This window comes from Thunnus maccoyii, chromosome 18 (genome assembly GCF_910596095.1).
Source record: "Thunnus maccoyii chromosome 18, fThuMac1.1, whole genome shotgun sequence".
In the NCBI taxonomy this organism is placed as follows: Eukaryota; Metazoa; Chordata; class Actinopteri; order Scombriformes; family Scombridae; genus Thunnus; species Thunnus maccoyii.
This window is the reverse complement of record NC_056550.1, coordinates 25,965,601-25,993,492: the sequence shown is the minus strand read 5'-3', so window position 1 is coordinate 25,993,492 and position 27,892 is coordinate 25,965,601.

Genomic DNA, 27,892 nt, shown 5'->3' with positions numbered 1-27,892 from the left:
AAAGTAGGTCATCAGTACGCAGGTAACCAGTGGGTAATTACCTACTTCCAGCAGTCAGCGCTACATTAAATGTGTGTGTGAGCCACTTCCTGAGAGTTGCTGAAACGTACAGTATCTTTCTGTATTAAATCACAAGTGAGTTGAAGGAAAAGAAATCTTTATAGGAAAACCTTCCAAAAACTTTTTTGTGCAACTTTTCTGCAGAGAAAAATCCCTGATAAAATGCTGGATTTTTAAATATTAATAGAATATGCCTCTGGGTTAGCTCTACACAGTGTGAACAATGATTCCAGCAAACATTTAAACAACAGAAAAAACTTTTTGGAAAATTAGTGGATTGCATTTGCATTTTCAGTTCATACATTTTAATTTGTTTTAGGGCAGCTGTCAGGCTGATTGTAGAAATTGTGTCACAGATTTAGATGATGGGGAGAGCTGGGCGGAGGAGTTGGTGGGGGTGGGAGGGGTGGGAGGCTTTTTCTGTTGGTGGGGGGGGGAGGAAATACCTCACTGACACAGAAAGTGAAGTGTCATTTTATTGACATTGTTATGCTGACAACATGTTAAGATTTGTTTTAAGAGTTTGGAAATCCAGCCCTAAGATCCTTCGGGAGTGCGTACGTGACTTTGCATAAACATCTCGCAATTAGCATTCAAGGGCGGAAAGTAGATTCTCGCTGACAAGTCACGGCTCAATAATTTTAAAAAACAGCAGGTCCTTTGTGTTTGTGCTGCTGTGAGTTTGGCAGGGTAGTCCATTAAGCAGAGTTCAGCTATGTATGAACACACGAGTATAATACAACACAAACACAATTCAACACACCGCAGCGTCGCAAGGAGAAGAATCAAGGTTACTTTAGTTCCACATTTTCCAAATCAGTTCTAGTTTCAATTAGTTTTTTTTTACTTTGTAAACCTTCAGCTCATCTTAGAGGGGGCATCTTTTTAAATTTGGATCCATCATACCCCCCTCCCCCCTACTCACTTACCTTTTTGAAGGCAGATTATTTCACCTAATCTGGTAAACATCCTCGATTCAACAAGCTGCTCCTCTCTTCTTGCATTCTGCTGACTGCTTTGACCACAGCAGCAGCTTTACTGAAGCGTGATGTTACAGTCTGTTGGCTTTTTGTAGCTGGTTGACTATATTTTGGGACATCAGCACATCTTTTAGTGCGTCTGTGTCTAATTCAGGTGCATTTTGAGATTTGTTGGCTGCCATGTTTTTATTTAATCCTGCATTGAAAAAATATTCTCTAATTCTGATGGGCCGTGTATTAATAACGTACATGTTGGTGTTGATGCAATATCAAGAAATGCCAGGGAAGACAATCACTTATATATATTAATATTCAAGCTTTCCTTCATGGAAATAAATACATGCAGAACCACATAAAGAGATCAATTCATGGATCAGTAATCTTAAAGCAGTGCAGCCTGTCAGGTGAAAAGGTAATTTCTCATTCTGTGTAAGTCTGAAAAGCTCACTGCTGTTTTCAGTGGGATCTTTTAGTATTACAACGTGTTCCTCCTTCTTTCTCTCGGGCCGCAGCTCTACACTTGTCCTCCTGATTAACTCGGATAAGTTTGAACAATGGAGGAGCATAAAAGTTTCATTCTTGACCTTGGACACAGTAGTTTGACAAAGAAATAAAAACTTAACTCAAGGCCCCTTTTTAGAGGCTTTTTTTTTTTTTTTTTTTTCCCAGAGCTCAGTAGTTGGACTTTGAGTGAAGATTTTTATGTCAAAGTTTGAGCAAATTTGTGGGCAGTTATTAGGCTAATCTCTCCTTTGTCTGTAGCTGTATATAGTCACAATTTAGCAGCAAATTGAAGATGAATTTGTATTTAAGGCAAAACTCAAAAAAGGGGAGACTGTATTATACTAAAGTGACGTAATACAGCCGTCATCGCTCTCTCTCATCTGCAGCTTTGTTGCTCAGGTATGTAAGATGACATCAGCTCCCATAAACTGTTAAACATCAACGCTACAAGGTTGGTAGACGTCTAAGATATATTTCTATCCAGTGGATTCCTGCCGTGTCATTGAATTTTTTTCCCTGAAGTTGTGTAAATAAATGTATAGTCTATTAAGCCCACTTGCAACTTCTGAGTCAAATAAAAAAAAAACTACATCATCATTTTTTGCTGTGTGATGTTTTCTTCCAGTAAAGCTGCTTGTTATATAAATGCCACTTTTTATTGTAAGCCAATCGGATTTGTCGATATGGAGTTATGGAAGCACATGTCTGACATGTGCCTGCTGATCCCAGAAGAAGTTGCAAAAAAAACTTTGGTGATTTTGGTGTCCTCAGAAGATATTTCAGAAGATTTCATATTTCTACTCCTGTTTATGGTAAGTACTCATTAGTTATCAAAATTTAAGAGATTAGTATTTTGAATAAGACATATGTTAGAATATTACTTGAATTAGAAATATTGTTTCTTTTGAAATCAAAATATGAGTTTTAGCATGCTAGCAAACATGCTGCATCAATAGAGTAGCTGTATAGTACGGTTCATTGCAATGACATAAAGCATGGTAAGCATGTATAGCTTACATTTTTGCATGCATTATATATTATTTTACTGTTAAATGGACAATAAATGTGCATGTTTATCTTTATTTTTTTTTTTTTAATCAACATTTTTACCTGGTGGGCTTAAAGGGGACGCCAGCAAAAAAATCACTGCGTCTGGAGTGGATATAAATGAGTGCTTTTCATGTTATGTTTAGTGCACCATATATAGATTCATTTCATATAGTTGTTTTTTTAATGCTGTGTGTAGAATAAAATATTCTATCTTTTAACAATAAAGTCACTGATGTTCTCTTTAAGCCCACTTGACTGTGTTTCAATGGGGATTTTCTCCCTTTTGACCTCTGAACCATTTTTCTGCCTAATTTTGGTCAATTAAGTCTGGATAGACCCATATTCTTTCCTAACATTAGCGATATTTTTTAATCTTTACTTTTTAGATGAGTTTTAGCTTGAGATGACTAGAACACGGAAGAACTACAGTTCATGCCCACGCACGATAGAAGCACGCCGTCTGTACAGGGAGGGAACAGTGAGAAATCTCTCACTTCTGGCAAAAAGTTTATTATAACGTCTAAGTTTATACTTTAGATTTGGATGACCTGATTTTAACTGCAATTTTATGAGTTTTTTTGCTCCTTTTTTTTTTTTTGCTCCATATATTCTGCACTACACTATAAATTATTCTACTATAGTATGTTGAAAACATGCCTGCCCTCATCACAATAACATGACAGGAAGTAACATAATGTTACATGACATCACCTCACATGTCTATGAGACCTGACAGAATAAAGTACGTCATGCTTGATTCTGTTGTGTCCTGTTGACACCGCTGTCTTCCTGTCTATTGTCCATCATCGCTCTCTACCCAGAGAGAGAGACATATGAGTCTCTCTGCCAATCCATCTACCTCGTCTACTGTTTGTCTTGCTGAGTGTCAGTGTCACATGTTAGGGGCATTAGCTGTGAAGACATCAGTGGATGAGGTCAGCGCTGACACTGTACCTCTATTAAATCAGCGGCCTCTCAAAGTGTGAGAACAGCGTGAGCCTCGCTGGCGCTTCGGGTCCACCGAGCCGAGGGTGACGGACGTTTTATCCTCGCCGGCGGTGAAGAAGATGGCTGTCAGATGGGTGTGGCGGCTAAGCTTTACCGAGGCTCACCTCCACACACCTGGCTCCGCTACAAAGCCGACAGCAGCCATATGCCGATCCGCTCTCATCACGGGAAATGGAAATAAGCAAACCTCAATGTGATCCTTCTAACCCCTCAAATGCTTTTTTTTTTTTTTTAAAGAAGTATTTCATAGACAAACCAGCCAGCAGATGGTTAAAGTGACAACAGTCTGGGATCTGGCAGATAAACTGCTCTCCAAAACAGTAAACACACTCAGTAGGACATTATGGTTTAAACTGGGATAACGACGCAAGGAATTAGTGTTATATTAAAATATATGCAAAGAGTCCATTTAACAAAATGAACCGAATGAGCAATGAGAATCACAAAGCCATCTGCCCTTGAGTGGTTGGATTGGTGCTAAGTTCCTGTCTAAATAAGTCTTGCTTAAATGCACGCCGCTCCTCTCTCTCTCTCTCTGTACAATAATCATGCCTTTAGTGCTACAGAGTGTTGCAGTGCATTAAGATAAAAGCGCTAAAACAGTGTTTGTGCTGCATCCCAAATGGAGGCTGCTAAGTGAAGTAGCATGCTGTTATAGGAGTCAGGGATGATGCTAGCATGAGTGCTTCTCTGAGTGGGAACACTTCACACTGCAGGGGTTTGCACTGATGCCACAGCATAAATTTGTCATATATCTTTTTCTCTTGCTTTTTTTTTTTTTTTTTTTTCTCTACAGCTTTAAATGTATGCTGAGATAAATCATCACATATGCTCATTTAGCCCATATTTTTTGGATTCCAGCTACATTACTAATCAAAACATGATTTTACATTTTGGGCTTCTGCTGATTTTTTTTTTTTTTCAGATGAATGACTTTGAAGACTGTGAATCAAAGACTTTTTTTTAGGGGAGGGGGGGTGTGTGTGTGATGTTACAAAGGAGCAGGATAACTTGTGATGAAGCAAATTCACAGTCAGAATGTGTCGATGTGCTCTCGATACCTCCCCCCCCCCAAAAAAAATTGTATCCAAATAGGCAGGAATATAAAAGCCGCATCAGAAAATTTTAAGGGGTTGGAGCAGAAACTACTGTTCCCATAATCCAGTAAGTCACACCCTCAGCTGGAGAGAATGCTGAGAAAGACTGTCGGCTTTACACTCTAATTCACCTTCCATAGACTCTTTTTTTTCTTACTGAGAAGCTTAAAATGGATTAAGCTCATAGGCCCTCAGATGAAAAATAACAGAAAGGTGCATTTCACCATATAGCCATCAATCTGCTTCATGTTATATGACGAGAGCTAATCACCTTGAGAGCTTGTTTTTTGGCTACACTGAAAGATAAACACCGCTCTGTGACGGCGAGAGACCTTCCCGTGTGGTCTAACATTGAACCTGCCGTGAACGTGTCACCCCAGGCGGAGGGAGGGTCCTTAATGCACCGAGGAGCAGTCAGAGAGGTCTTAAAACTCCGGGGTGAGCCCCTTCCGACCGCTCGCCGACGATGATTCCGAAAACATTCTTATAAAACCGCAAGGGATGAGGAAAATAAATTTGTTGTGATGTTTACGAGTCTGCGCTGGGTGAGGGCATCGGAGCATTGCATAATGTCATCCTGCAACAAGGGAGGGGGGGGGGTGGGGGTGGATGGGAAGCGGGGGGGGACCTTGGCCCTTACTCTTTCACACAAATGCATACATGCACCGAGCCCGATAATGAGAATCCACCTCACCAAATCTTTCAATTCAAGGACTTACTTAGATTGACTGTAATGCCTAAGTAATCAGCCTGTTCTGACCCACCCTGTCCTCAGCCAGGATTTATAGCACCCAATTACTGATCTCTATTACCCGGTGTGCTAAGGGGATGGACGAGTGGACAGACGGCTAGCGGTCTGTCTGCCAGTCTGGGTGACCAGGTGATGAGAGGGTTGGCTTCTTCTTCCGCTCCTCTCTGCTATCCGCCCATCTTTCATACAGTATTATGTGGCCAGAGGCTGGCGGAGAATTTTAATGTTCTCCCGAGTGTCAAACACTTTTGCATGTCAAAGTTTCGGGTAAAATACCAAGATAAATGTCACACATTTCATTATGGTTTTCAGCGTCTCGTTTTTTTAAGGAAAAAGAAAAGTTTGAATGGGAAGTAAATGCAGGAGTCAGTCAGTCCCTCGAGGAACCATGTGAGCACAAAAATTAACACAAATTTGATAATATGTGTAAATAATTCAAATCCTACCAAAGGAAACAACTGGAAAGAATTCTTGCCAATTTTTTTTTAATCATCACATTCCTTTGCATACAAACTGTGCAATTCAGAAGCACTTTTACAAACCAACAGCCTTGCAAGTGCAGTAAATTACTTTTTTTGACCTTTTTTTTTTTTCTCAGGAAGCTCTTGGCTCCTGGCTTTTTATATCGCACCCAACACTCTCCAATGATTAACCATTTTTGAACATACAAAAAGTGAAGTATCTCTAAACTAATAACCCAAACTGACTCTGAGTTTTATGAGCCAAAAAAACAAAGTCGCATGTATCAACGAAAGTAATACAAAAACTGTGGTGAAAATGTTATTGCGGTTGCTTTATAATGGATGCTGCAAAGTCATTTTGAGCTTCATTCAACACACAAACAAAACAAAATTAAATTGAATAAATCCTGTAATTTTCCTACATGTGTGTTTTTTTTTTGTAATTTTTTTGCTCTTCCAGAACAAATTTATAATTGCTAAGAACAAAGTAGCATCACAAAAAGAACAATACAAATGATTTAAAGACTTGATTCAGGTCAGAGTGATGCTCCAGCTCAAACAGTATTATATTTATAATGGTCATCAAAGTATGAAGCTTTTGAAAAGAAAATTAATTGTTTTGGAAAAGTGTAATATGCATATTCACTGAGACTCTTTATAGTCGACACTGCAATCAGTACTGAGGCTACATGAATGGGAAAAACAACAGATATCTCTCACCAAAGAAGCATATTAGCTCATAACAACTGTAAAATAACACCTTAAAATGTGACTGTTTGCTTCTCATCTATTACTTTTTTGCTGGAATATGTGGAACAACCCCAACCAGTTGCATTAACATATATAACTCAAGCATCTGATGGGCAAAGGACAAAAAAGCAGGAAATGCAAATGTTGCAAATAGCTTCGCCTGCTTCCTTAATTTTGCTGAAGCAATTCAGTGAACAGGTGTTTCCTGCAACTTGGACAGTTTCCTGCTACCAGCTCCATTTAAACTGATTTTTCACCCCCTCATTAATAGATTTTACCTCAGGGCTGTTCAGTGCTGACACGGCAATAAGTCTGTGCATGCTGGAAATCAAGAATAATGGAAATTATCTTCAGAATGTAAGAGGAGTCAATTCTCTTCATTTGGTCTGACAGAGAAAAGCAGGATAAGTTATTTCTAGTGTTGTAATTACATAAATGAAGTAATCAATATCAAAATAATGTGTTTATGTAAGTGTACGTTCAGTTTGTTTGACTATTTGTGTGACTATCCGCTTTGTGCAAGGCAGAAAACCTAAATGCTTAAATTGCAAAGATATAGTTAGTTAAAGTGAAACTACATGTGATCACAGTTCACAACTCCAGCAGCTCTTCTCAGGCACAGACATCATACTCCAACCTAAAGTTCTGCTTTGGAAACAGCAGGACCGGATGTCAGAACCGCCGTACTGATGGACTCCACTGTGGCTTTGCCTTCATGGCCATAAGGAGGTGCTGCTGAACTTTTTAAAATTTTGATTGTGAAGCTATACGCTGAACCTGGCTGCTGGCTACGCTTTAAGCAACGCTGTAACCTGCTTCTAAAGCGCCAACAGGTCGGTAAACGCCAGTAAATATTCGGTGCCATCAAGTGGGAGTGTTAATGCTACTTGAAAGTAAAATTATACATTCTATAAAACAGTTGACAGAAATACAACTGACAAAAGAAAGACATGCAGAAACAAGGCGCCTGTCAAAACCTGCTCATACTTTTTTCCCCTAGCAGCACAACTGTGTCGTTAGCTAGCGGCTAACAGCTGCTAGTACATGAATTCATGCTCACTTCGTCCTGTAAAATACACCAAACAACACGCACATAATTCCGCTGCAAACCCAACTTACCACCAGTTCCCCCTTTTGACAGTGAGATCCCAATGACTGTTATTTCTTCCAGCGAGTTGTCCCCTGTTGTACTCATTAAAACAGCCAAGATGGCGCCAGTCGCCATCTTCCCGCTCATCACTGTCCCTTTAAAATGGGCAGGTTGAGCTCGAGCTGAACACAAACAAACATCCTTGTGGATACTTGGAGATTTATTTCACTTTCACCATAAATAAATATATATTTTTTTTACAAATCTGCATGATTCATATCCATAATAACTACAACTCTTGTCCTTTTATTCAGAAAAGAAAAAAGCAGCATTGTTGATCCTTTTTTTTTGACACACTTGTTTACTTGCTTATAGTTCACAATGAAAGAGCCGCCTTCTTGACAACATGTGAAAAATGAACTCTGGCACTCAAAATGAGAAAGAGACTCACAGACAGAAACAGCTGCTACAACAAGAACCTTTGTTCATTACGACGTCTCATAAATTTTCTCCGAGGCAAAAGTTTTGGTTTGGATTAGAGACTTTTTTAAACGGTGGTTTGAAATATGGCCTCGCAGCAAAAAGGTCCCACGTTTGAACCCTGTCTCTCAGGGTTAGACCCCACCTCTAAAGCAATGCATGCTGGGACAAGGTCCAGCCCCCTCAGCTCTGGACAGGATAAGCTTCGCTAAGATTTCTAACAGTATTTGTCTAAAACTAAATCCAGTTTTTCATGCCGTGACATTGTTTTGATTGGTAGCATCAAAGCTTATATTAAGCCCTGTAAATACAAATAAATTGGATTGGATTGTACGGCAGGGTGTGCTCTGCTTTTAAAATATTTAAGTACAGTTCATGGATCATTCATGGACGGCATTTGATTCCAATTTCCAAGATTTTGACGTAATGAAAAAAACATTGCAGATATGAAAGGCTTGTGTGAAGTATTTGTCAGTTATTTAGACGAGAACGGCAGCTCGCAGAGATAATTTGGAGGTACGGAAGTTCACAGTTTAGATAAAGTAAAAAAAAATCATTCCTCATATACAATGACTTTCTTTTTGAATAACTTCACAATGTTCACTTTCGCACATAAAGTCTCACCGTAAAGCTGTCGTTCATCTGTTGGTGACGACTGTCAGGAAAAAAAAGCTTTGTGGGCTTTTATGATGTATCGAAATAATTTTTTTTAGAAAGAAATTTCATCTCAGTGGAACACAGGAAGTCAAGGCCATGTCATATTGTTTGGTTTTGAAGGGGCTTACTCTCACGATTCAGCTAAAAATGATTAATTCCCAAAACAAGTTTGAAGGAGTGAGGGCTGTGTTACAGGTTTGAGAAGTAAAAAAAATGTCATATGTATTGTATAATATGCTTTTGAAAAGCTCCAGTTAACAGCTGAAACACATCAGTGTCGAGCTCCAGAGTATCAAACGTAAATCAGTTCAGAAGCTTCTCAGTTCGATTCATCGGTTCTTATTATTGTGTTCAGAAAACTTCGGATGAAGTGAATAGAGCACAATGACTAACACAAGTTCCACTGTAAAGTCTGAGGTACGTTCAAGGCAATTAGATATTACATAACCTCGACTTGAACTCGCTGACGTCTCACATTCTCAACACTGCATCTATTATCTCTTTCTAACCACAAGGCTGCCTTCATACTCTACATGTGAGCATTCTGGTCGTGTCCTGTAACATTTCTTTGTTTTCACTGCTGAAGTCAGTAAACAGTTTAGATAAGAATACCACTGTATGTAATTGTGCTCCAGATTCGGTGATTTGCAGGTCAAAAGATCTGTTCTTTCAACTGCATCTACATGCTGAAATATTCTCACTGAAATGCTTCTGAGTAAACCAAACATCTAAAAATAAAACACATTTTAGCCCTTTTTAAATTCAGACACCTAGACATAGTTTAACCCGCAACTCACAAAGTCAGAGTCGTATATTTCTTCAGACTAGAGAACATACTGTGCAACGAACTTACTGTAACCTTCCAAACTGTCAACGCAAATACAGTTTGTTTCATTTCACTTCTCAGATTAGTAGAACAAGTTGGCAATGTTGAACTTACATTATACTATAGGCTTATATTGTAATTTTATGACACATTTAACCTAACCTTCCTTTTTTCTGCTTCCTGCTATATTGCAGTATAAAGTGACTGTTGCACAGTAAAAAAGTGACATATTTTTTGATGACATTCAATCACTAATAACAGTAAAAATTGACATGTGTCCTGTTTCTTGCAAACAGACATTAGCTACTATTTGATTATGATGATGAAAATAAATGATGATGATACAGACATATGACTGCTCATTACATATGGCAAAACAGTCCACACAAAAGCCATCTTCTGTCCAGTGTTTTGATGTAACCATCTCACAAAATCTCACAAAGGAAAGCTGAAATAAATATAAAAAACAGCAAGTTGTACACACTAAGAGCAGCCTCAAAGCGGCTATAATCAATATATTTTTATAATAACACTGTATGAGCTGTCAGTGTGTAATGTGTTGGTTGTGGCTCGTAGTGATGAACCTGCAGAGAATTATCAGTGACTCTGCAGCTCCTCTCGGCTTTACGGAGCTTCATAGTGAGTTTCAGCTCATTGTTTATCTGTCCGGCTGCAACTTTACCATTTCAGTTCATTCTCAGTGCTCTCAGTGTCGTTTTCAGCTGCAGCAGGCAGCTGTTTTTAGAGAAAAAGCTCTAAAACTACACTACCTGCTCAGAACCAAACCACAAACAGACACAGTTCGCTGTAGACTAGCTGGTGAACATAGTGGAGTATTTAGCAGCTAAAGAGCCAGATATTTCCCTCAGGAGTTGGTAGAGAGCATAAACAGAAGCTAAAAGAGAGTGAATATTGGACTCACATTCACCAGGTGGACAGAAACACAACTGCAAATGAACTGCTGGATGTGGAAATAAGTGTATAACTGTTAAATAACTGATTGCGTTCCACATATCAACTTAAAAGGTGACAATAAGTCAATATTACTGTATTTTCTCTAATAGTGGCCTTTATTTACCTCAACTGCAGAGGGTACCAGGCCTTTATTGGAAGCAAGCTTATATTAGAGAGAGGCCTTTATTCCTAATTCCCTCTGCTCATATTTTAGTACGAAGCCTCCCTGTTTTCTGATCTGCTTCCGTTTGCTGTTAAATTTTTGTTACTACATTATGCTATTAATAAAATAAAAGCCTTCATTTCCCGACTTTTATTGTGAAACATAACACAAACATTTCAATATAACTTGTGTGAAGTATAACCGGTCAAGTACCGAAGGGGAAATATGGCGAGTGTCAGTTAAAAACTAAACAAATCTGAGGTAACGTTACGCTGGATATAACCATTAATAGCCAGTTAACAGCACAGTCAAATATCAAATATCAATCAGCTGCTAGCTCCAAGCTAACTTTCTTCCTCCCATCTTCAGCTAGCTGTGCTCTCCTCTTGTCAGCTAACAGCAGCTCAAGTTTCTGTTTTTTCCAGTATTTGATTATTTTCGGGTCAGTGTCAGTGTTTCCCAACTCATTTTATAAAAAAGACGAGAGAAAAAGAGGGAGAGGGGGCTAGAGACTGAATGAAGAGATGGAGCTGGTAAGAAAGCAGTGAATCAGATCAATAAAAAAAAATCTAATTGTTTCACAGCAGTTACTTTCTAGAGCACAAATAAACACCCCCACACCCCCACACACCACCGCACAACCCTGCAGCAGTGCACAGCAAAACCTGATTTGGTCTGAATACGGCCTTAATTCATCCTTGTTTTTTCCCTCCCCGGCCTTTATTTGTTCGTGTCGACCACATGCCCGGCCATTATTGGAGACCTGGCGTTTAATTGAATATCGGCCACTATTAGAGAAAATACGGCATGTTCACAACTTGTTTCTGGTGCCCCCAAGTGGCCAAAACATCAGTTAATGCAGGTTTAATAGTCAAAAGCTCATTTAAGGCTGTGCATTTATGCCAAAATCTGTCTTGTTTAAGCGGAGACATAATGGGTTTAACCTACACAGGATAATCAATGGCAATGGAAAATTGTGACCACAGAAGATTATTAAAGGTCCAGGTGCAAGGTAGTTGATTCAGAATATTTGCCAACAAAGCTCTGATAGAAAACATATTGACTCAAGGAGACCTGAATCTCCCCTCACCAGTCACTGCAGAGTTGTTATAGGAAAGGTCTCGCTTGGAAGACTAAACTCATGAGAACCGTTTCATAATTCCTTTCATAAACTCCACACTGAGCTAATGGAGCTTTCTGCGCTTCGTTGATCCTGTCGACAACAACAACAACAAGATGCTATCTGGAGGTCTGAGGTAAGGTTAATGTTGTGAGGCGAGGCCTCCCACCTAGTGGAAGACATCGGCAGGAGTAGATGGTATAAAACACAGCTCTGTATGACGGCGTTATGTCTGTGTTGTCACCATCACCACCCATCTACCCCCAGTTCACCCACCAGCTGTGATCAAATGGCATCAGTGACAGGAACGCAAAGAATACCAAGCCAACCCTGAACACACACACACACACCTCTAAACAGACCATACATTACACACCTGAACACACACTATCCAATCTTGCACACAGTGCAAACACTCCTCCTCTCTTTACAACAATCTGAATTCTGCTGTTGACTCTTAATGCACCCGTTGGGGTAATAACATTGAAATTACTTCTTCCACTGACTCTGCTGATTCAAATAAACACGCTTGATGCTCAAGTGCAGATTATTTCTTCTCTAGAAAGTAATACCAATGAAAACTGTTCATGAAAACTGAGGTCTGTGGTTTACCATGAGAAATCAGGACATTGTTTCTACACAGTGACATTGTTATTGTGTTCTTATGGTGGCATTTTTCAGTGTTTTTGAGCACAAAAGTAGAAAAAAGGTTATGCACTCACTAAACTGATGCAGAGACTCCAAATACATTGCCTCTAGCCAACTGTATTGACCCTACAAGCCACCTTATAGCTTTTAGTGATCCAATTAGATTATACAAGAATAGTAATCTACAAAAATCTACAACAAACAGCTCATTTATCCAGTAAAGCAAACCATCAAATTAAAAGTAAACTCAATTGTAGACCAACATATGATATGTCACTTCATTATTCAGTCTGACATCATGTTCACTTTAGCTGTTTTAACCAATCAGCAGTGAGTGATGTACAGTATCTATCCAGCGCCATTTTCAGTTGACATAGTAGCTTTGGTTGCAAAAGAGTCAAAGGGGACATATTATGCTTTTTGTGGTTTTAATGTTATTTATATACTGTTATGATGTCGGATATCTTTGCTAAACATGGTCAAAGTTCCAAAACTTGAGGTTAACATATGTAGAAATGCTCCCTGCAAGTCAAAAGTCAGGGCTTCTTCCTGAATGGCTGTTTGGAAGGATTTTTTCTACCTTGCCGACAAGCTGACATCATCTTGTTGACGGCTGTTTATGTTGTTTGCGTTGTCCAATCTCATATTTCGGATTTCGGCTTGAACATGTACAGATGTATTTGAGAAGTTGACATTTCAAGTAAATAATGAGAGAATTTTGAGAAATCCTGCTACTATAGTTTGTTTCATGGTTTGCCTCCAGAGCTGGCAAAAGGGGCAGCTTTCAAGAGCCAATCAGAGCAGAGTAGGGTCCTTAAAGAGACAGGAGCCAAAACTGCCTGTTTCAGACAGAGGCTGAACTGAGGGGTTGCATAAAGGGCCAGTATAAGATAAATAAGGACTTTTTTCAACTGTAAATCATGCAAATATTAAATTAAATATTAAAAATATATACCTGGAAACGTGGTCCTCTTTAACATTTTTACGTTTATTCTGTAAGTTGACTAAGAAACATCCTTTACAGTTGCGTGATCTCATCCAGACTTTTCTGTCACCATTTTGCTAGCTCTCAGACAGACAGATGACATCCCCATTCTTAATACCAGCTACTATTGGTTCAGTAGGCGCGAACTGCAGTTAATTAGCCCAAGACCAGACTCGTTTCAATCCCTGGAAAATTAGAAATGAGAGCAACGATTCAGAGGTCTGGAATCAGGATAGTACACTGCAAATCCAAATAGAGTCAACTGTAAAAAGGTATACTTTTAGCCATAAGGCTAGGGACAACTTATGTAAACAACCTTTTTGTACCAAGAATAAAAGTTGAGGTTTTAACACTACATACAAAATTCAATCACCCTCCATTGTATTAGCATAGCGGTAGAAGCCTATAAGCAAAACCCAAACTATCTTCATGGGTAGATGCCACCAGAGGCAAGAGTGTAATTCAGCTGTGTGGTTTTGTACAGTTGTTATGTTGATAACAGGAAACCAGAAGCATTATTCTATTATCAGCTGGACCATGAAGGGGAAAAGTTCATGCTATTAATTGCAGCCCATTAGAGGTTCTTACAGTTTACAGTGTGAAAGAAAGCAAACACACCTGCTCCTTTAACAAGTCTTTCTGATAAGGTAGAAGCGTCTGTGTTTATGCAGTGAGAGAAATATTATGAATAATTGGGGAGTTGACGCGCTGAATTTCTTCGGCATTAATCGAGCCTCTGAAATCTCTGATATTAGCTTCGCATGAATCATTGTTAATTCCCATGAATCCATTACTGTTCCATGTGCAACTAAAAATAGAGTCCTGATAAATCAATGGGGACACTCAAGAGTGAAGACGGGGGTTGGTGCTGCTTGCTTCTGAAGCTTCTCTTTTTCTGTTCAGCATTATGCCCTTGCTTCTCATCAATAATTATTCTCCATAATTCACTCATAGATTTCTGTGTTACAACCAATGGGGGAGGTACATCAGACCTTGAACACAATGCTTCAGCCCGATCCTAAATGAATGTGCATTCTCCACATTTCCACTTTGTTAAGGCCCTTTGATAGTGCACAACACACGGCTTTCTTTTTCACTGGCAGTATACTTGACTTAAATATTTCTGTAATGACAGCGACCTATTCCTTGTTTATGGCAACAATGACAGGAGGTTTTTTGCCAATTTTCCTCTATGTTGAAAGGAAGCTTAATCCATTTGAAATGGTGTGGCGATCTTCTGTACTGATTGCATTGGTCACAGCTCAGCAAGTGTGCTGCCTGTGTGTGTAGACAGACAGTGTGTAGACCCCCCCCCCCCCCCCCCCCTCCTACCCTCCCTCACCCCCCCCACCCCTCCTGGACCTGCACTCTTCTCTCCTGCTCTGAAAGCCTTCGCACACGATGGGCATTGCATGGCCTCACTCATGCACTGGGTGCAAGGGCAGACAGGTTCATCGGCACACAATCACAACGGACGGCCGCATCCCATTCCAATTGCATTTCCGCTCGCGGGGGGGAAAGATCCCGTGGTGCATATTACTGTGGCTGAGACAAATTTAGCCGAAATGGAAGGGGAGATGGAAAAGGCTCACCTCTTACACTAATCTGGGCAAACGACACGGCACCGGTTCCCTACAACAACATCCCGACTGAAAAACGGTTTCTAGATGACAGAGCCGCCCTGCCTGTCTCTGACGGAAGACAGTGAATTAATTAAGATAATAAATTGCACATGTCATATTTGTCATCTTTTCAATCTTTACTTAATGAGGTGGAACACGTGCAAGGGGTGTGTTACTGAGTAAAAGTTGTCTTTGCTAAAGATTATACACCTAAAAAAAAAAAAAAAAAGAAATGCTCGACATTAAAACCGAGTGATCCTCAATGTCGGCTGATATTTAATATATGTCATGTATACATTCATAGCTTGGCATTCCTGTGTGGATTCACAGACAGTCACAAATGCAAATGAGGCTGAGAAGAAGAAACGAGAGCAAGACACAGAGCGAGAGACTCAGAAGTCTGCATATCTGATAGCAAAGCGCCCTGATTAGAATTTTGTCATGCCACACTTTACAAATTAAAATGAATTAGATCTTCCATGCCCTGACCTCCATTAAAAACACTTCATTGTTGATGAGCCATGATAGCATCTGCTATTGATTGGAGGAGCATCAGTATGGCCAATCCCGTCTCTTCACGAGGAGGTCATCCAAAGCAATTTAGGCATATTGAGAGATTGATCAGGGCTACGGAGCTGCCACTTGGGTCCACTCAAGGCATAAAAGTCTGAGGTGTGACGCAGCCACTCCCTGCTGCTCTGCAGGGGGAGCGTCTCAAATCTAAATGCTAATGGTTTCTTTAAGAGCCTGGCTGCCCTTTAACCACTACAGTCAGACGTGAAGGATGGCTCTCAGTGTTTCGACAGCTCTGTCTGGTTTTAACCCCTCGCCAGTCTCCTCCAACACTACCAACATCAAGCACCCATTCTCAGGATTCTACAGAACCCCCGAAAGGTCATGGTGAGAATTATTTTCTTAAGCTATTTTGCGTTATCTCTTAATAACTTTTGGGTTTACCTCACAATAGTTGTTGCATTCCCCCTGATGCATAATAAGGGTTTATGTTGGGGCATTCCTTTAGAGAATGCACTGCAGGTTTAGGGTAACACTGCACTGGAGAGCTGATGTGACACTTTACGTTATGCATTTATTGCTCATTACTCCTTTCCTTCCACTAGCTGTGATGGTTGAAGCTGTGGATATGGTTATTGCTATGGCTACGGCTGCAGATGTGGTTGTTTCAATGGTGCTGTAGACATGGTTACAGTAGCTGAACTGTGGCAACTCTCTACCAATCCTATTAACATAAGTCAAGGGAGTATTGTAAAGCCAGACAGGATTTGAACCATGCTGCTTCTATCAGATATGACAGATGTGTTATCATACACCACAGGGGTTTCAGGAATAGCTTCACCACAACACTCAGCAAGCACAGCCCTGTCACTTCACTGGACAGACACCTCTGCATGTAGAGTGTTTGACTCATTAAAAACTAACTAACCAACCATGGTAATCATAACAACCGCAGCCACTACACAAGCCACAAACACAGCGACAGCAGCAGCCGAAGCCATAGCCATCCAATGGTTATATTTATAATCACAGCTACAGCAGCAGCCAATAATAACACAGTGTAGAGAACTACTTAAATAGCCTCTGGTAATCATCTTAACATTAGCTGCAATAATATAGAGACAGAAAACAGAAAACATATTGTGAGGGAACACAAAAATAGTCCAGAAAAAAGCTGAAGATATAACCTTTCTGGGGCTCTGTAGGATTCAACATCAAATATGAGGAAAGTCATTGTGTACCTGCAACAGTAGAGCAAGTTTTTTTTGATACGTTACCATCCTGACGGTTAAATGTACCTCAACTATACTGGAAAGAAAACTCTTATCCTAGCTTAATACAGCTAGTCACTTTTTAAACATTTTCTTGTGCCAAAAATGTATTCTAAATAGTTTATGTGGTATTTTTGTATTAACATTGAAAGGGTATTCTGAAATGCCAGGAAAAAAAATCTGTGTAAATACTGAGCAGAGCAAAATAAAGAAATGTTAAATTTGAATATGAAAGTTTAAAAAAGTCACATTTTTACCTTCATTGCATAGAATTAATTCCTACGGCTCCGTCAGTACATCTTAATCAGTTCTCGGGTGAAAGAATTTCCCTGATATTTATTATTTTTGATCTTTGCAAATTCTTCATTGGTTTCCACAGTAAAAAAATAAATTTTTCACTGAAGGTGAAGCCCAATTACTGTACACAAACTTGAATGAAATGCTTTCCATAAGTCAGACAGCTATTGCTCACCGTTTTGCTTTGACAAGAAGCAAGAAGAAACATACAGTGCCTGACATATCTAAATAGGATTTTTAGGATGTAAAGTGTAAGAGATGTAAATGTAAAATCTTTACCAACATCTGCATATAAAGTTTCAGAATGTAGTAATTAGATGATTTCTCAAAAGTCCAAAATGAGGCAGGAAAGAGTATTTTCCAACATAAATGCATTTTACTACAGAAAATCCTGCAAAAATGGAGGGAAATGGTGCAAACATTATATAGCTGCTAAGTACTGGTTGAAATGGTTGAGCTTTCATCACTGAGAGCTAACCATATGCATACATTAGCAAGATTATAATCAATTACAAAGGGAACTCATCAGAAAGTGCCTAACAGAAAATTAAATCAAATGGCAACAGCGCCATTTGGCAACCTTGGTCTTTGAAGCATAACCAAGGTTGAGAACACACACATGAGCAACAATGGGAACTATTCATGTGCAATAAATATGTAGAATCGTCAATATTTGCAATGTGGCAAGATTTAAAAATAGGTTTCTGTTAAAATGGTGGTAAAATATGTCATTTTAAAAGAAATTACATTTTCAAAGATGGAAATGAAGGGAATATGTGGTGAGACTTTCTCATATATATTGTTTAAATTTTATTCTTATTGGGATGTACGGATGGTTTTGGTCCCTCACCCAACAGCACATAATTAAATTATGTATTGCAACTGGAAGTGATTAGCTGATGCAAAGTGTGTTATAGTATTACCTCTTCACTTGTACAAAAATGTAAAGGAGTGGAGTGGTTTAGTCATCAACAGCAGTGGTCCCCAACCCCCAGTACCAGTCTGTAGGTCATTTGGTACCGAGCCACACAGAAAGAATAAATAACTTACATTATTTCCGTTTTATTTATTATCTAAGTCTGACCAATGTTATGTCGAGTTGTATTTCTCACGCACTTTATATTTGTTTTTGTGGTGTATCTTATTTTGAAGGCATGTTTAAACGTTACCATAGCGACCAGAGAGTGTTAGGGGGCAGAGAGGATGTTACTCATGTTATGTTGTCGGCGTAATGTTACGAGGACGCTGCTAATAAAGTTGCATACGAGTACACAGTGGATTCAGGTTTATTATTATATTTAGAAAATACCACAGTTTTTATGCCGGTTGTATCATTTTAGTTTGTTGTATTTATCCGCCGTACCTCAAAGGCCGACATTAAACTGGTCTGTGGCGCAAAAAAGGTTGGGGACCTCTGATCAACAGTATTTAAGGGCAAACATGTCCCTAGTGGTCCAAAGAGGAATAATACTAAAACTGAAGAAGCATGGACAGAAATCCAGAGAGAGTTCAGCATGTCATGAGGGGCCCTGAAAATCTGAGCAATGAACCTACAATTTATACAAAATTGGCAATTTGCAGAGACCGTCTCATATTGTTGATCTCACTTTCTCTTTTAACCTCTACAAGCATTCTTATACAGTACTTGCAGGAAGCACAACACAGGCACATTGTGCTCTAGTATCATATATCTATTGTGCCTGAGTTCTCAATGTTGTAAGCTTCACCATGGTAACAGAGATCAGAAGGCAAAGGTCAAACAAAGCGTTGGTAGAGGTGTCGCTCGCAAGGGCAAGGTGGGGGCGGAAAACCCTCCACATGGCCTTTTTCCATACACTGAGCACGCTCATCATCTCCTGTCCTCCAGCAGCTCCTGCAAGGTTAGTGAGAGTCAATAAGCCTTCTGCAAAGGTTAAGGAGACCTATAAGAAAGATATTATGCAAACAGTGATCTCTCTGGATCTAGCAGAACCACAAATAGAGTGGCATAACCGTCTTTGTTCATTTTCCATCTGAGAGTGAATCACAGAAAGGTGCTCCGTTTTCCTGCATGACTGGCTTATGAATTCAATATGAGCCATCTATACACTTCGACACGGACTACTTTGTGAATACAGAAAATGAAAGACAGCATATCAAATGTCATGAACTGGCAGTTTCTTACAATGAACAATCATTATTTATAGATCACTCTTCAAAGAAATTTAGATTTTTCTGTAGATTTTACTGAAAAATGCAGGGAGCGGATGGATTTATTCATCAATACCAGTGACTCAGTGGTTACTTCAGCAGGTACTGACAGTTCTGGCTTTCAGAACTCACTTTAAAGACTTTCATTTACTGGGAAGGAATGCAGTTGCATACCTTAAAGTGACAAAATTTGACCTCATTTGTGCTCACAAGCACTTTGTGTTAGGAAATGCTTTTACATTCGGGTGCAGCAATAATGAGGCGCAAAAATGGCAGAAAGGATTGTTAAAATATGTCATCTATCTCTGAAGAAAATGCACACGCCCAGAGGAAGCACACACTAACTTCTTACAGATGAAGAGCTTTGCCTGCTGGATTATTTGTATAGACAGAGAGGAGGACAAATAAGGCAGTGTCCTCCATCTGAGATTTACAGTCCTGTAAAAGTCACAGGATTAATTAACAAACTTTAAGACTGCAAGTCATATTCATGATGAAAATGATGATGGTTATAATCACTTCTGTAAGAAGCTTCCAAATCAAGGGGAGCCATGCTGAACCCAGACTAACAAAAACACATCATCAATGGTTCATCTGTTGATCTACAGTAAAAGTTCCCCAACAAACTGATACCTCACTTACAAACTGGTAAACATTATCGGGAAACAAAGCAAAGATTCAATAAAAGTCAGGAATATAACCATAATTCTGTGCATTAGAAATGCTTCTTTTTCATCTTATAATCATCTCACAACCATCAGATTTATGTTGTGACTCATTGGGTGATCCCAACCCCTGAGATGGGCACCACTGTCTTAGATCACACGATTTAAACTTTGTCAGAAACAACTTGCGGATGGCAATTTGCTGAAAATAGAAGATAATGTGTACCACTGGCTTCAAATGTCAGCTGTATGGAAGCTCAGTAATTCTATGAAATCTCCAACAACCACAGGAAATACAAAGAACTCTCACAGTGTTTGCACAGATTACACATGTACCTCAGCTACCGAGACACTGGAGGTAATCCAGGGAAACTTTGTGAGTGAAAAAGCTTTTTTTTGGTCTTCGGATCTCTGTGATGGAATTATGTGTACCGAAATTAGAGTGCAAATTTGAATCAAACCTCTAAGCAAGATCTGTGGGTTCTTGGCAAAACAACAGGATTCTCGCACATATGCCATGCACATCCGCGAGAAGCTCAGCAGGCTGCCAACACCAAAGTGTTCATCACTCTCCACCCACTCCTTTTTCATAACACAGAACAGGAAAAAAAATAAATAAAAATCCCAACAGTATCGGAGCAAAGCCCGACCAATCAGTGGTGAGGATCAAAAAGCAGACGTTCAAGGAGAATGAAATGCCCGCATTGATTGGCCCACACTGCTTTGGTCCCCCGCCCCCCCCCCACCCTCCTGCACAGTCCACCAGTCGATACCTGAGAGATAAGCAGCCATCAGCTACTGACATTGGTGATGTATAACTGCTGCGGCTGCACGGCGACTGATGACTTCTTGCCGTCTTGGTCTCACCAGAGCAGCTTGGGTCGAAGACACCAAGAGCAAAGACCAACCAACCGACCAACCAACCAACCGACCAACCAACCGACCAACCAACGTCAAACCAGCATCGAGCTTCAAGCTGCTCAAACTAGACCACCTTTTATTTAACCCTTTCATGCATGAATTATGATAACCTCAGTCAGGATTTTTTTCCTAAGTGTTTTTATTCCTCTTTAGGCATGAAAAAAAAAATTTTTGAATTTCATTTTTGTTTAAACATGCAACTTAGTGGACAGATGATTAATTGTCATTTTCTCCCAACATAAAATCAATACTTGGAAATTTTAACAATTGTATTACTCCTTACTTGTTACTTGATGTTTCTACCTGCAAGGGTCTATTACTAAAGAAGGATTGACAAGATATTCCTGAGTCAAAGAGCATTTCTGGCCGGCAAGCGGCCATCTTGGTTTTGAGCTTTTACAGTCTATGGTTTTGAGAAATTTGTGTTGCACTTACAAAGGCCGGCCAATGGATGGCACACACAGTGGACTCTATGGGATGACACACTAGAGTCCACTGTGTTGGCTGACGTGCAACTACACCATTAAAACCCCATGCATATATAAGAAAAAGGCTTTTGAATAGCTGTCCACTGTAGTGACCACTATACATGAAAGGGTTAAGGTAGTCATCGTCTACACATATTCTTCCATCTCTTTCCTGTCCTCTGCATCTTCTTCTGTCACGCCAACCACCTGCATATCTTCCCTCACCATACTCATAAACCTTCTCTTTGGCCTTCTTCGTTTCCTCTTGCCTGGCAGCTCTATATTCAGCATCCTTCCCCCAATAGAACCAGTATCTCTCCTCCAAACATGTCCAAACCATCTTAGTCTCGTCTCTTTCGCTTTGTCTCCGAACCGTCCAACCTGAGCTGTCCAACCTCGACACTCCCATCAAAAATCTTAGCATCTTCACCTCCAGCTCCGCCTCCTGTCTTTTTGTCGGTGCCACCGCCTCCAAACCTTACAACATAGCCGGTATCACTACCCTCTTGTAAACCTTCCCTTTCACTCTTGCTGGTACCCTTGTGTCGCAGATCATTCCTGACACCCTTCTCCATCCACTCCACACCGCTTGCACTCTCTCTCTTCTTCACCTCTCTTCCCCGCCGCCCGTTACATCGAACAGTTGACCCAGAGTATTTAAACTCATCCACCTTCGCCACTTCCACCTAACCTACCCCCCCCCCCCTTGTCCTCCCTCCCTCTACATCTTCAAGTCAAGTCATCATCATCAAGTCATCTTCTACATATGACCCTCCACTTTTCATTTGGTGACATCACGCACGGTTAATCAGCCGGGGTGTTAAAGCTTTAGGAATGTGAGAGTAAAGCCTCACACACTGCAAGAAGGATAAATTACCTGCAAAAGGAACCACTGTTATCGCTCTGTTTGTTTTTCAAAAGACAATAATGAAATAAATAAATGAGAAAAAAATGGTTCAGAGAAAATGAAATGATGGCGTGACGGTGTTTTGTGAAATTGTGCTGTCAAACGTTTCTCCTTTCTAATTTCCTGGAGCGCAGATGATGGAGCATGTGTTCTGACAGCTGAATCAGATAAAAAAAAAAAAAGGGGGAGAAAAAAAAAGACTTCTCCTCTCTTTCCACCTCACGAGCATTTTTAAGCGACATTTATAAATATAATAATAAAACAATTAGTCTGTGGCGAATGACAATTGACAGATAGCATGAACTTGTGTGCACTATGGTCATTTATTAAAAGTACTGACAGGCGCTGACATAACACTGTGATTGAGGCACCAAGAGAAAGAAACTCTCAGTCTAATGTTTATTTACTAGGAAAATGCTTTTCAACTACTTATGTTAAAATTTCTTATGATGCATTGACTTTTCAACAACCAGGGGGGGGAAAGCTGTGACTCCGTTAAGAAACTTAAGATCTCAGAGCAAGCAATCTTCTACGTGTGTGTCTGTGTGTGTGTGTGTGTGTGTGTATGTGTGTGTGTTTGATGGGACCGTCCCAGCACAACTGTCACTTCGCTCCCCTGTTACAGGTGCTCCGCACAGGGGGAGCTGGCAGCTCTGACGGACGCCTCCTCCCAGGGATTTATGGGAGATGACAGCTCCCGCTAAATAAAGCCGAAGTGGCCGGGGAAAGGGAAGACAACGGAAGTTCCAAACCAGGAGCGCACAGGGCTGACACTAGCTGAAATTTATTTTCTCCACTCTGCTTGGCAATTTAGCTGGAAATGTGCTATTCATACTTTTGGGTCTGAGAGTAAGAAAGAAAAGGGGGGGAGGCGGGGGAGAGGGGGAGGAGGGGGAGGAGCCCCGCCCTTAATCTACTTCCTCTGTTTGGGGTAATGGTCTATGAGGTCTTTCTGCCAGTGAAAATCACATTTCTTACATGGCTGACTCTTGATGAATTATTTCACATTTCACTTACTTACCTTTTTAAAAGTTAATCTACATCAATAACGTTAAAGGAAAATTTCACAGCCACAAATGAACAGTTCCCCTTATTCAAACCGGAGCGTTTGGCTGCTTAAAAAGTCCATTTCAAACTTCATCATTCAACCGTTCGACAGCATATGTGAATGCACACGGGCCGGGTTGGCGTTTTGATTTTCTACATATTTAAATACAGACCATCTTTAATTGAGCAGAAACCGCTGCGGAGAACAGTGCTGAACTAATACTGAGGCTGAAATATCATTACACTGATGGAAGCCGGGCTCTCTGACTTTTATTGGCAGCTCGCGAGCTAAATGTGTGGTTCAATTCAAAGGCAGCCATAGCTACAGAGGCAAAGTAATCGACTTTGGGACAAAATGGTGTGGAAAATGACGTGCAGGCCTTTGCCTAAAGCCAACCTGGTGCGGGCAGAAATCTATCAGTCAGGTGCACACCAACATTGGCATTTTCACAAATGTGATTTGGTCAACGATACTGGAGAGCTGATGTGCTGGACCAGTGCTTCTGCTGAAAGAAAACTACCATTTCCAGCCATGCAATCTGCTGCTCCCTGCTGCTGAGAATGTCTGTGCATTTTGAATTCTTCCATGTTCAGATAAAACAATGTTTTACATATAAAACCCTGCAGCGTATCAGAGCATATTTAGGTCAAAGTATCCTGAACCTTGTGAGCATTTGACTCTGAATTTTAAATCTCTAACCTCGTTCAAGTCGTTTCTCTCACAGCCTCTAGAAAATCATGCCTTTGTTTTGAGATGAACACAAGATTCACTGCTGTTCCATACTGTGCAGAGTATTTTTGGCTCAGCGCTGCCAAAGTTTGGACACAGCCATTTATAATTCTCTCGCAAAGAAAGCAGCTTGCCTCTTTTTCCAAACAGACTCCCCGGGATACAGACTGCTCGCAGAATCACATTATTTCTAAGTAGCTGAGGCTTTAGCTAGCACCAAAGCCAAAAGGGCTTCGACCAGTAAACCAAACATTAATCATCACAATAAGACACAATTAAACAGCAATTATGTAAACAACCTCTTTTGCTTTGGGAGTGTCTCAACCCTTACATCAGCTTTTAAAACCTCAGATTTCAGAGTGTCTCTCTCCCAGCAGCGAGCCTGGAGGAGCAACAGTCACACCCACACACTTGTGCGCACACACACATACACTTGCAGAGCCACAGAGCAGATCAAGTGTGCCTGGAGAGCTCTATAGAGAGGCCAGTTTTCCTCATTAGGGCCGCGTGTGCACCACTCTCCAAAAAAACCCCCTCACTCTAATCACTGTCACCAGACCTCGGCTGGAAAACAGATAATTAATGTTGGGCCCTGCCTCAATCGGTTTCCATGCTAAACAGCTCAGCGTACATATGTGTGCGCATGTGTGTGGGTGTCTGCATGTTTGTCTATTTGGAGTCTGTCGATGTAGGAGGCCCCCCCTGGGGGACCGCGGATGCTCAAGCCATCCACAACAACGATTTCTCTCAGGCTCGCATTAGCTCTCAGAAAGAACAATTGCAAACCGAATAATGCACAAATTTTTTTACAGAAGAAACATCCAACTGTAAAACAAAAGCCGTCTGCTGCCCCTACAACACACCATCTCCATCTTTAGTCTCTGGTTTTTCTTACGTCTTGCCCCCCTTCTTTGCTCCCAGGACTGCCCTTTTATTTCTCCTTCACCCATTTATTAAATGGAATGGACTTCTTAATCGTGTGCTTTGCAGAGAGCAGATTTATTTATGTTCTTTTTTTTTCCCTTCCTAAAGGCAGTTATTAATATCATACATATTTGATGATACTTTGCATGACCCTGCAGAGAATGACACAGAGAGGTAATGAAGGTTAACGCTGGGGGTACAGACTGATTAAATGGCGACTGAGTGGCGAAAAAGCCCACGCAGGGCTGCTGTAAACTTTCTATTAACATGAGACTAAATAAACAATTTAGCTACAGTCAATTTAGAAAAGGACATTTTTCCTCCTTACCAATTGGGTTGGTGGAGTTTCTCCCCATGCAGATAGTTTTTTCTGCTTCTGTCTGTCTCTGAGATTTTTTTTTTTGCCTCCACATAAAAATGGTGGAGGTTAATGGAATTTAATTTGCGGTGCTTACAACGTTGAGAAATGTGTTTCTTTTCAGAAAAAAAAAAGCCCTATTTATTATGGATGATCAACAGACTTCACCAGTTTTACATGAAGAGCTGAAAGGATTAATTGATCACCAGAAAAATGAATTACCAACAATTTTGATAAACAAGTAAATGTTGATTCAGTGGTCTAAGCTTTTCAAATGTGAATATTTTCTGCTTTCCTTAGTCTTTGATGATAGAAAAACTGAATATATCTTTGAGTTTATAACTGTTGGACAAAACAAGACATTTGAAGACATCAGCATGGACTCTGGAAACATGTGATGTGTATTTTTTTGTAATTTGCTTACATTTCACAGACCAGGTGATTAATCTATGGCTTGGTCTGACTGTTTCTACAGTAGAAGTAACCACAAAATATCTTTTAAGACACATTGTTGGGCTCTCTTCAATGTTTTCAGCTCCACAAACTAAATTCCATTCACCTCCATCGTATTGGACTGGAGGCAGATATCTAAAAACCAGACAAATAGAATCAAAACCGTCTACATGGATAGATACTACTAGAGGTGAATAAGAAAATGTGTTGTGAACTGACCCTTAACGTTGCAGAAGGAATTTTGTGAGTTGAAAATAAGGTTTTTTGTTACATGTAAATATGAACATTTTCCAAACCCCTCCTTGCAACTGGAGTCATATGGTAATCCTCCTGTATTTTTTTTGTTCAGCAGCACTTTGCCCTGCAATTACCATCTTTCTCACAACGGTTTTTTGAGGAGAAGCTATCCTTCCCAGGCTCACTCAACAAATCAATTCTGCTTATTGGCTTTCCACCAACAGGGAAAAAAAAAAAAAAAAAGTATCTTCAGTATTTGCTACACGTGTCCTTCATCATAGAATTGTGGTATTCATGAGTTTTTGAATAGGCTGTGTACTCCATTGTCTAAGAATGCCAACCAGAGCAAACAGCCCCAACAAAGCACCAATTACAGCATCAGCTTTACTACTCAGCAACACAAAGTAAAGCACTACATTCGTGTCAAGACTGGAGAAAACATATGATGGGGTTTGCAATTGTAATCAACATCATTTAAATGGTAACAAGTTGGCGGCAAATTAGTAAATTCCATCACTCATTTATTAAAGATGTGCAATTACTGGCATCCAATACCCCCAAAGTTAGGTGGAGATTTTGAGAAAATAAATGAAAACACCCAGGAGGAGCTCAAAACCATTTCTTCCAGTCGACATAATTTAATCAGCAAAGTATCTGAATATTTAAAGACCTCTAGCATTCAAAATTTATTGACTCCCCCCCGAATGTGTCTTTCTTTATACATTCAGACATGGCTGAATACCTCACAAAAATGATTTGAAGCTGACATATATAATTTGACCTTGTCAGAAGCTGATCTCCATCCCCACATTTCCTTGTGCATGCTGTGTAATTGAGCCTTCAGGGAGAGTGGAAAGACTATCCGGGCCCTGGCCTTGTAAGGATCTGTATTGATGATCAGGACTGGTTACCAACCAAACTAATCGATAAGCGCACGTACACGAGCAAATAGTAATAAATATGGGATGACTAACTTATCTCACCTTCGCGAGCGGTTTAATAACTTAATAACAAAGATCACAGACTTACATTAAAAGCACCTCTGGGGTAAATGCTTTGCTATGAAAGATATATGCAATTAAATGTTTCCTTGCATAAAAGGCTATTAACTCTACCCTGAAATATACAACGTGAAAAATAAATTCAAATCGACGGTCACTGACCGAGTCAGAAGCAGACAGACTCTCCGCATTTAAATTACATGAATTTTCTATGAAAGCCACAGGCAAATCCAAAATGAAAGTTGCCTTAATTGAGAGAGTTTAAATTACTTTTTGTGATGTAGCTTTTGTAATCTTCTTGTGCTGCGAATATCAGAACTTTGATGGTGGTTATAGGTGATGTATGTAGGACTAAATCTGAATCAGCTCGCCTTTTCTAGTAATCATTGCATGAGGGGAAAAAAGGGGGCCAAACGCACAAGAGAAACGGATAGATAATTGTCTTGGTTACCTTGATTTAACATGTGTGTATGTGTATGTGTGTGTGTTATAAAGGAGGAAGTGGAGTCTCAAGCTTTTCATTCACTTTTGCTGACACACGAGCAAAACTAGAGGCTTGTTGGGCCTCAAGAGCCACTGATGTGTCACTTCACATTTCTAACAGTGAATCAAATCAATCCCTCGTTTAGATTCAGCGACGTGGGGAAACATAAAAGATATCACCTATATGAATAAACATAGAAAAACTCATGAACAACAAAGAAA